This window comes from Hordeum vulgare, chromosome 6H, assembly GCF_904849725.1.
Source record: "Hordeum vulgare subsp. vulgare chromosome 6H, MorexV3_pseudomolecules_assembly, whole genome shotgun sequence".
NCBI lineage: Eukaryota > Viridiplantae > Streptophyta > Magnoliopsida > Poales > Poaceae > Hordeum > Hordeum vulgare.
The window spans coordinates 551,989,922-552,001,243 of record NC_058523.1 but is presented as its reverse complement, the minus strand read 5'-3'; positions in this window follow the sequence as shown (position 1 = coordinate 552,001,243).

Below are 11,322 nucleotides of genomic sequence, written 5' to 3'. Positions count from 1 at the left end.
CTATTGTACTTCCTCCGTCCGAAAATACTTGTCATATGAAAGGATGTATCTAGATGTATTTTAGTTCTAGATACATCCATTTGTGTGACAAGTATTTTCGGACGGAGGGAGTATGATACTGCTTTCATAGTGCATAGTATCATAAACTAGTAGGAGTATCATAGGTGATCTCATTTATTGACATGCATGTCATATACTCCCTCCGTTCCTAAATATAAGTCTTTCTAAGAGTTTCACTAATGGACTACATACGGATGTATATAGACATATTTTAAGATATAGATTCACTCATTTTGCTCCATATGTATACACCTAGTAAAATATCTTAAAAGACTTATATTTAGGTACGAAGGAAATAGTAGCATAGCATTTGATATGATACGGTATTTACCTATGTTAGTATAACTCTCTCTTTCTTTTCTTTAATTACTTGTCACATCATTATGTTTGTAAGTCCCAAGACTATGTTACTAGCTATGTATACCTCCACTGTGGCCAGCCCCAGCCTGAGACATGGAAAATATGGCACGCACGCCAAAGTAAGACTGAAGGTCGAATCCAGACGGATGAGCTGACAGTTAAGGAGCACATGCATGCGTACGTGCTCCGTGCTCCGTGCTCCGTGCTCCGTGCTCCATGCTCCGTGCCGCCGTAAGGCAGATGCAGGTTTCAATGAGCTGCCGCTGCAGGTACACAAGAACATATCACCGGCAGTCACTAGTGCCCGGCAGTGGTAACTAGCAAGCGTACGGTGATCCCTGTACTTGTCAGATCGAATAACTTGCAGGAGCCGGCAGGAGGAAGCCAAGTCGAGATTCATGTACTTCACCTCCTCCTCCGGCCGATTCATCTTTTCTCAGAGTTAGCTCTGTTTTCATCTTGCATGGTGTCTCCCCGGGGAGGGAACACTGGAATTCAATGGCCTACACAAGAAGGTGAGTGAACCTACCATTGATCCATCCATCGGCGTAGTGTCTGCTCCCATGCGCGTATGCGCCACATGATAAATTTTCTACTAACTTGCTCGTGTCACATTTTCCATGGCTATTTGGCAGCAACGGCAGATAAATTACGGACATGTTCATGCCATTCTGACTAATAAAAGGATCTATAGCTGGACCTCTCAAGTACATCTCAAACGTCCTGGATAGACTGTTTTATTCACCGATCCGGGTCATAAAAATGCATTCCACATGGAATGTTTAAACATGCCTCAAATGTCCGGACTAACCAGCACCCCTCACATTCAGCCTAATTATGAAACGGATATGGGGCGTCCAAGCGCGTACGTCACGTCGGACCCAACATCACGACCCCATCACAATCCACTAGAATTTGCAAGAAATTCATCAAAACCTTCCACCTTCCGCCTATCTCTTACCATGCATTCTCGCGCCCGATCCCTTGTTGTCCACCACCCTTGCTCCCAATCCTCACCACCGGTCCCTATCCGTCATTGTAGATGTCATCTAGTCTATCCCCGACCGTCACGACGAAGACTGCATCCGCCTCGTTGGTCGGTGTACAACCCTCGGCCTCCTCGTGCAAGCCAAAGAACATTGCCCGAAAGATGCGGCAACGCCGATAGTTAGAGAAGGAAGAGGCAATAGCGCAGGGAGGTACTGACATGGAAGAGCAATTGTCCCCTCTCCCCCGCCACGGCTTAAAACCCGCACCTCGTCCAACTTTTCGCCGACGCAGATTACGTCGTTGTACAACGTTGGGAGATAGGAGGATCCGACGGCCGCTTGGGCCATTCCGTAGAGCTTTCCGCCCATGCATATGCCGATGGTACACGTATGCAACTCATCGCAGCTCGTTCAGACACGGATGAGCACGGGCACCGGTGTCGCCCGGGCTGCCCAGGTATGACAGAACCAGAAACAATATGTTGGTTGCTCATGTCCGATCAACTTTGCATATGACATGTTTAATGCTTTGCATAGACCGCTAGTTCATTCTGTATATGATGAATACTTGCAAACCATGATAATTTAGGGGGTGTTCATGCCGAACATGATCAATGGCAATAAAGGTTCGACCTGAATGGAGTACGAATTGGGAGGCATCACATTTCAAATTAGTCCAACATTTGATCTCAAACCGAGCAAGAAGAATAAGAAGGCAACAAAGACGATGAAGGCAAGAGGCCCGACATTCTCAACTTTTGAGGACATCTTATTGGCCAAAGCATGGCTGGCCACAATAGTGGATCCAATATGCGACACCAAGCAAAAGGGAATCAAGTATTGGGATAAGATTTGGAAGGAGTATTGCGGTCAAAAGGAATATGTCAAGCCGCACCCTATCGTGACAAAACGCAATGTGGCATCTCTCCAGCATCGTTGTGTTGGAATTATGCCCTAGAGGCAATGATAAATGAAGTTATTATTATAATTCCTGTATCAAGATAATAGTTTATTATCCATGCTATAATTGTATTGAATGAAGACTCGTTTACATGTGTGGATACATAGACAAAACACCGTCCCTAGCATGCCTCTAGTTGGCTAGCCAGTTGATCGATGATAGTCAGTGTCTTCTGATTATGAACAAGGTGTTGTTACTTGATAACTGGATCACGTCATTGGGAGAATCACGTGATGGACTAGACCCAAACTAATAGACGTAGCATGTTGATCGTGTCATTTTGTTGCTACTGTTTTCTGCGTGTCAAGTATTTATTCCTATGACCATGAGATCATATAACTCACTGACACCGAAGGAATGCTTTGTGTGTATCAAACGTCGCAACGTAACTGGGTGACTATAAAGATGCTCTACAGGTATCTCCGAAGGTGTTAGTTGAGTTAGTATGGATCAAGACTGGGATTTGTCACTCCGTGTGACGGAGAGGTATCTCGGGGCCCACTCGGTAATACAACATCACACACAAGCCTTGCAAGCAATGAAACTTAGTGTAAGTTGCGGGATCTTGTATTACGGAACGAGTAAAGAGACTTGCCGGTAAACGAGATTGAAATAGGTATGCGGATACCGACGATCGAATCTCGGGCAAGTAACATACCGAAGGACAAAGGGAATGACATACGGGATTATACGAATCCTTGGCACTGAGGTTCAAACGATAAGATCTTCGTAGAATATGTAGGATCCAATATGGGCATCCAGGTCCCGCTGTTGGATATTGACCGAGGAGTCTCTCGGGTCATGTCTACATAGTTCTCGAACCCGCAGGGTCTGCACACTTAAGGTTCGACGTTGTTTTATGCGTATTTGAGTTATATGGTTGGTTACCGAATGTTGTTCGGAGTCCCGGATGAGATCACGGACGTCACGAGGGTTTCCGGAATGGTCCGGAAACGAAGATTGATATATAGGATGACCTCATTTGATTACCGGAAGGTTTTCGGAGTTACCGGGAATGTACCGGGAATGACGAATGGGTTCCGGGAGTTCACTGGGGGGGTCAACCCACCCCGGGGAAGCTCATAGGCTTTGGGGAGACACACCAGCCCTTAGTGGGCTGGTGGGACAGCCCCAAGGGGGCCTATGCGCCAAGAGAAGGAAATCAAAGGAAAAGAAAAAAAAAAGAGGGAAGAAGTGGGAAGGGAGGGGGACTCCTCCCACCAAACCAAGTCCAACTCGGTTTGGGGGGGGGAGTCCTCCCCCCCTTGGCTCGGCCGACCCCTTGAGGGTCCCTTGGACCCCAAGGCAAGGTCCCCCTCCCTCCTCCTATATATATGGGGCTTTTAGGGCAGATTTGAGACGACTTTCTCACGGCTGCCCGACCACATACCTCCATAGTTTTTCCTCTAGATCGCGTTTCTGCGGAGCTCGGGCGGAGCCCTGCTGAGACGAGATCATCACCAACCTCCGGAGCGCCGTCACGCTGCCGGAGAACTCTTCTACCTCTCCGTCTCTCTTGCTGGATCAGGAAGGCCGAGATCATCGTCGAGCTGTACGTGTGCTGAACGCGGAGGTGCCATCCGTTCGGTACTAGACCGTGGGCGAGATTGTTCGCGGGGCGGATCGAGGGACGTGAGGACGTTCCACTACATCAACCGCGTTCTCTAACGCTTCTGCTGTACGATCTACAAGGGTACGTAGATCACTCATCCCCTCTCGTAGATGGACATCACCATGATAGGTCTTCGTGCGCGTAGGAAAATTTTTGTTTCCCATGCGACGTTCCCCAACAGTGGCATCATGAGCTAGGTTCATGCGTAGATGTCTTCTCGAGTAGAACACAAAAGGTTTTGTGGGCGGTGATGTGCGTTTTGCTGCCCTCCTTAGTCTTTTCTTGATTCCGCGGTATTGTTGGATTGAAGCGGCTTGGACCGACATTACTCGTACGCTTACGAGAGACTGGTTTCATCGTTACGAGTAACCCCCTTTGCTCAAAGATGACTGGCAAGTGACGGTTTCTCCAACTTTAGTTGAATCGGATTTGACCGAGGAGGTCCTTGGATGTGGTTAAATAGCAACTCATATATCTCCGTTGTGGTGTTTGCGTACGTAAGATGCGATCCTACTAGATACCCTTGGTCACCACGTAAAACATGCAACAACAAAATTAGAGGACGTCTAACTTGTTTTTGCAGGGTATGATTGTGATGTGATATGGCCAACGATGTGATGTGATATACTAGATGTATGAGATGATCATGTTGTAATAGAAATATCGACTTGCACGTCGATGGTACGGCAACCGGCAGGAGCCATAGGGTTGTCTTTATACTAACATATGTGCTTGCAGATGCGTTTACTATTTTTGCTAGGATGTAGCTTTAGTAGTAATAGCATAAGTAGCACGACAACCTCGATGGAAACACGTTGATGGATGATCATGGTGTGGCGCCGGTGACAAGTAGATCGTGCCGGTGCTTTGGTGATGGAGATCAAGAAGCACGTGATGATGGCCATATCATGTCACTTATGAATTGCATGTGATGTTAATCCTTTTATGCACCTTATTTTGCTTAGAACGACGGTAGCATTATGAGGTGATCTCTCACTAAAATTTCAAGATGAAATTGTGTTCTCCCCGACTGTGCACCGTTGCTACAGTTCGTCGTTTCGAGACACCACGTGATGATCGGGTGTGATAGACTCAACGTTCACATACAACGGGTGCAAAACAGTTGCGCACGCGGAACACTCGGGTTAAGCTTGACGAGCCTAGCATGTGCAGACATGGCCTCGGAACACATGAGACCGAAAGGTCGATCATGAATCATATAGTTGATATGATTAGCACAGGGATGCTTACCACTGAAACTATACTCAACTCACGTGATGATCGGACTTGGGATAGTGTAAGTGGATCATGAACCACTCAAATGACTAGAGAGATGTACTTTTTGAGTGGGAGTTTAGCATATAATTTGATTAAGTTGAACTCTAATTATCTTGAACATAGTCTAAGTCCACTTTGAATATATTTGTGTTGTAAATCATGGCTCACGCAAGTGTCATCCTGAATTTTAATACGTTCCTAGAGAAAGCTAAGTTGAAAGATGATGGAAGCAACTTTGTAGACTGGGCTCGTAATCTTAAGCTAATCTTGCAAGCTAGAAAGAAGGATTATGTCCTTAATGCTGCGCTAGGACATGAACCACCCGCTACGGCTGATCAGGATGTTAAGAACGCTTGGTTAGCGCGTAAGGAGGACTACTCAATAGTTCAATGTGCAGTCTTGTATGGCTTAGAACCGGGACTTCAACGTCGCTTTGAGCGTCATGGAGCATTTGAGATGTTCCAGGAGTTGAAGTTTATCTTTCAGAAGAACGCCCGGATCGAGAGGTATGAGACCTCCGATAAATTCTATGCTTGCAAGATGGAGGAAAACTCGTCTGTCAGTGAACATGTGCTCAAAATGTCTGGGGTACTCAAACCGTCTAGCTGAACTGGGGATTGAACTCCCGCAAGAAGCTATCACTGACAGAATCCTTCAATCACTGCCGCCAAGCTATAAAGGCTTTGTGTTGAACTACAACATGCAAGGGATGAACAAGTCTCCCGGCGAGTTGTTTGCGATGCTGAAAGTCGCAGAGTCTGAACTCCATAAAGAGCATCAAGTGTTGATGGTGAGCAAGACCACTAGTTTCAAGAGAAACGGCAAAGGAAAGAAGGGCAATTCGAAGAAGAGCGGCAAGCCTGTTGCCAATCCGCCGAAGAAGCCCAAAGCTGGACCTAAGCCTGAAACAGAGTGCTTCTATTGCAAGGGTATGGGTCACTAGAAGCGCAATTGCCCCAAGTATCTGGCAGATAAGAAGGCGGGCAAAGAAAAATCAGGTATATTTGATATACATGTTATTGATGTGTACTTAACCGGCTCTCGTAGTAGTGCCTGGGTATTTGATATCGGTTCTGTTGCTCACATTTGCAACTCGAAGCAGGAACTGCGGAATAGACGAAGGCTGGCGAAAGACGAATTGACGATGCGCGTAGGAAACGGTTCCAAGGTTGATGCAATCGCCGTCGGCACAGTGTCACTTCAGCTACCATCGGGATTAGTGATGAACTTAAATCATTGTTATTTAGTGCCTGCGTTGAGCATGAACATTATATCTGGATCTTGTTTATTGCGAGACGGTTACTCTTTTAAGTCTGAGAATAATGGTTGTTCTATTTCTATGAGTAACATCTTTTATGGTCATGCACCGAATGTGAGAGGATTGTTCATATTGAATCTTGATAGCGATACGCATATACATAACATTGAGACCAAAAGAGTTAGAGTAAACAATGATAGCGCCATATTTTTGTGGCACTGCCGCTTGGGTCATATTGGTGTAAAGCGCATGAAGAAACTCCATGCTGATGGACTTTTGGAGTCACTTGACTTTGATTCACTTGACACGTGCGAACCATGCCTCATGGGCAAGATGACTAAGACTCCGTTCTCCGGAACAATGGAGCGTGCAAGTGACTTGTTGGAAATCATACATACCGATGTGTGTGGTCCAATGAGCGTGGAGGCACGCGGCGGATATCGTTATTTTCTCACCTTCACTGACGATTTAAGTAGATATGGTTATGTCTACTTGATGAAGAACAAGTCTGAAACATTTGAAAAGTTCAAGCAATTTCAGAGTGAAGTGGAAAATCATCGTAACAAGAAGATCAAGTTCCTGCGGTCTGATCGTGGGGGTGAATATCTGAGTTTCGAGTTTGGTGCTCACTTAAGACAATGTGGAATTGTTTCGCAGTTAACACCGCCTGGAACACCACAGCGTAATGGTGTGTCCGGACGTCGTAATCATACTTTGTTAGAGATGGTGCGATCTATGATGTCTCTTACTGATTTGCCGTTATCATTTTGGGGTTATGCATTAGAAACATCTGCATTCACTTTAAATAGGGCACCATCAAAATCCGTTGAGACGACACCATACGAACTGTGGTATGGCAAAAGACCAAAGTTGTCGTTTCTTAAAGTTTGGAGATGTGATGCTTATGTCAAAAAGCTTCAGCCTGAAAAGCTGGAACCCAAAGCGGAAAAATGCGTCTTCATAGGTTACCCAAAAGAGACAGTTGGGTACACCTTCTATCTCAAATCCGAGGGCAAAGTGTTTGTTGCTAAGAACGGAACTTTTCTCGAGAAGGAGTTTCTCTCGAGAGAATTGAGTGGGAGGAAGATAGAACTTGGCGAGGTTGTCGAACCTCTCATCCCTCTGGATGGTGGCGCAGGGCAAGGGGAAACCTCTGTCATTGCGACGCCGGTTGAGGAGGAAGTTAATGATGATGATCATGAAACTCCAGTTCAAGTTTCTGTTGAACCACGCAGGTCGACGAGATCACGCGCTGCTCCAGAGTGGTACGGTAATCCCGTCTTATCAATCATGTTGTTAGACAACAATGAACCTGCAAATTATGAAGAAGCAATGGTGGGCCCAGATTCCAACAAATGGCTAGAAGCCATGAAATCCGAGATAGGATCCATGTATGAGAACAAAGTGTGGACTTTGGAGATACTACCTGAGGGCCGCAAGGCTATTCAGAACAAATGGATCTTTAAGAAGAAGACGGACGCTGACGGTAATGTGACCGTTTATAAAGCTCGACTTGTGGCAAAGGGTTTTTCACAAGTTCCAGGAGTTGACTACGATGAGACCTTCTCACCCGTAGCGATGCTTAAGTCCGTCAGAATCATGTTAGCAATAGCTGCATTTTTCGATTATGAAATCTGGCAGATGGATGTCAAAACGGCGTTCCTTAACGGTTTCCTTAAGGAAGAGTTGTATATGATGCAACCCGAAGGTTTTGTCGATCCTAAAAATGCTCACAAGGTGTGCAAGCTCCAGCGATCCATTTATGAACTGGTGCAAGCATCTCGGAGTTGGAACAAACGCTTTGATGAGGTGATCAAAGCATTTGGGTTTATACAAGTGGTTGGAGAATCTTGTATTTACAAGAAAGTGAGTGGGAGCTCTGTGGCGTTTCTAATATTATATGTGGATGACATATTACTGATTGGGAACAACGTAGAGCTTTTGGAGAGCATAAAAGGTTACTTGAATAAAAGTTTCTCTATGAAGGACCTAGGAGAAGCTGCTTACATTCTAGGCATTAAGATCTATAGGGATAGATCAAAACGCCTGATAGGACTTTCACAAAGCACATACCTTGATAAAGTTTTGAAGAGGTTCAAAATGGAACAGTCCAAGAAAGGGTTCTTGCCAGTGTTACAAGGTACGAGATTGAGTAAGACTCAGTGCCCAGCAACTGATGAAGATAGAGAGCATATGCGCTCCGTCCCCTATGCTTCAGCCATAGGTTCTATCATGTATGCGATGTTGTGCACTAGACCGTATGTTAGCCTGGCCATAAGTATGGCAGGTAGGTTCCAGAGTAATCCAGGAGTGGATCACTGGACAGCGGTCAAGAATATCCTGAAGTACCTGAAAAGGACTAAGGAGATGTTTCTCGTGTATGGAGGTGACGAAGAGCTCGCCGTAAAAGGTTACGTCGATGCAAGCTTTGACACAGATCCGGACGACTCTAAGTCGCAAACCGGATACGTATTTATTCTTAATGGGGGTGCAGTAAGCTGGTGCAGTTCCAAGCAAAGCGTCGTAGCAGATTCTACATGTGAAGCGGAGTACATGGCTGCCTCGGAGGCGGCTAAGGAGGGTGTCTGGATGAAGCAGTTCATGACGGATCTTGGAGTGGTGCCAAGTGCACTGGATCCAATAACCTTGTTCTGTGACAACACTGGTGCCATTGCTCTGGCAAAGGAACCAAGGTTTCACAAGAAGACCAGACACATCAAACGACGCTTCAACCTCATCCGCGACTACGTCGAGGAGGACGTAAATATATGCAAGGTGCACACGGATCTGAATGTAGCAGACCCGCTGACTAAACCTCTTCCACGGCCAAAACATGATCGACACCAGAACTGTATGGGTGTTAGATTTATTACAATGTAATTCACATGGTGATGTGAGGGCTAGATTATTGACTCTAGTGCAAGTGGGAGACTGTTGGAATTATGCCCTAGAGGCAATGATAAATGAAGTTATTATTATAATTCCTGTATCAAGATAATAGTTTATTATCCATGCTATAATTGTATTGAATGAAGACTCGTTTACATGTGTGGATACATAGACAAAACACCGTCCCTAGCATGCCTCTAGTTGGCTAGCCAGTTGATCGATGATAGTCAGTGTCTTCTGATTATGAACAAGGTGTTGTTACTTGATAACTGGATCACGTCATTGGGAGAATCACGTGATGGACTAGACCCAAACTAATAGACGTAGCATGTTGATCGTGTCATTTTGTTGCTACTGTTTTCTGCGTGTCAAGTATTTATTCCTATGACCATGAGATCATATAACTCACTGACACCGGAGGAATGCTTTGTGTGTATCAAACGTCGCAACGTAACTGGGTGACTATAAAGATGCTCTACAGGTATCTCCGAAGGTGTTAGTTGAGTTAGTATGGATCAAGACTGGGATTTGTCACTCCGTGTGACGGAGAGGTATCTCGGGGCCCACTCGGTAATACAACATCACACACAAGCCTTGCAAGCAATGAAACTTAGTGTAAGTTGCGGGATCTTGTATTACGGAACGAGTAAAGAGACTTGCCGGTAAACGAGATTGAAATAGGTATGCGGATACCGACGATCGAATCTCGGGCAAGTAACATACCGAAGGACAAAGGGAATGACATACGGGATTATACGACTCCTTGGCACTGAGGTTCAAACGATAAGATCTTCGTAGAATATGTAGGATCCAATATGGGCATCCAGGTCCCGCTATTGGATATTGACCGAGGAGTCTCTCGGGTCATGTCTACATAGTTCTCGAACCCGCAGGGTCTGCACACTTAAGGTTCGACGTTGTTTTATGCGTATTTGAGTTATATGGTTGGTTACCGAATGTTGTTCGGAGTCCCGGATGAGATCACGGACGTCACGAGGTTTTCCGGAATGGTCCGGAAACAAAGATTGATATATAGGATGACCTCATTTGATTACCGAAAGGTTTTCGGAGTTACCGGGAATGACGAATGGGTTCCGGGAGTTCACCGGGGGGGGGGGGGCAACCCACCCCGGGGAAGCCCATAGGCTTTGGGGAGACACACCAGCCCTTAGTGGGCTGGTGGGACAGCCCCAAGGGGGCCTATGCGCCAAGAGAAGGAAATCAAAGGAAAAGAAAAAAAAGAGGGAAGAAGTGGGAAGGGAGGGGGACTCCTCCCACCAAACCAAGTCCAACTCGGTTTGGGGGGGGAGTCCTCCCCCCCTTGGCTCGGCCGACCCCTTGAGGGTCCCTTGGACCCCAAGGCAAGGTCCCCCTCCCTCCTCCTATATATATGGGGCTTTTAGGGCAGATTTGAGACGACTTTCTCACGGCTGCCCGACCACATACCTCCATAGTTTTTCCTCTAGATCGCGTTTCTGCGGAGCTCGGGCGGAGCCCTGCTGAGACGAGATCATCACCAACCTCCTGAGCGCCGTCACGCTGCCGGAGAACTCTTCTACCTCTCCGTCTCTCTTGCTGGATCAAGAAGGCCGAGATCATCGTCGAGCTGTACGTGTGCTGAACGCGGAGGTGCCGTCCGTTCGGTACTAGACCGTGGGCGAGATTGTTCGCGGGGCGGATCGAGGGACGTGAGGACGTTCCACTACATCAACCGCGTTCTCTAACGCTTCTGCTGTACGATCTACAAGGGTACGTAGATCACTCATCCCCTCTCGTAGATGGACATCACCATGATAGGTCTTCGTGCGCGTAGAAATTTTTTTGTTTCCCATGCGACGTTCCCCAACACGTTGGGGGGGTCATTCAGACGGAAGTGAACAAGTACATCAGCTACTACTCACAAGTGACCAACCGC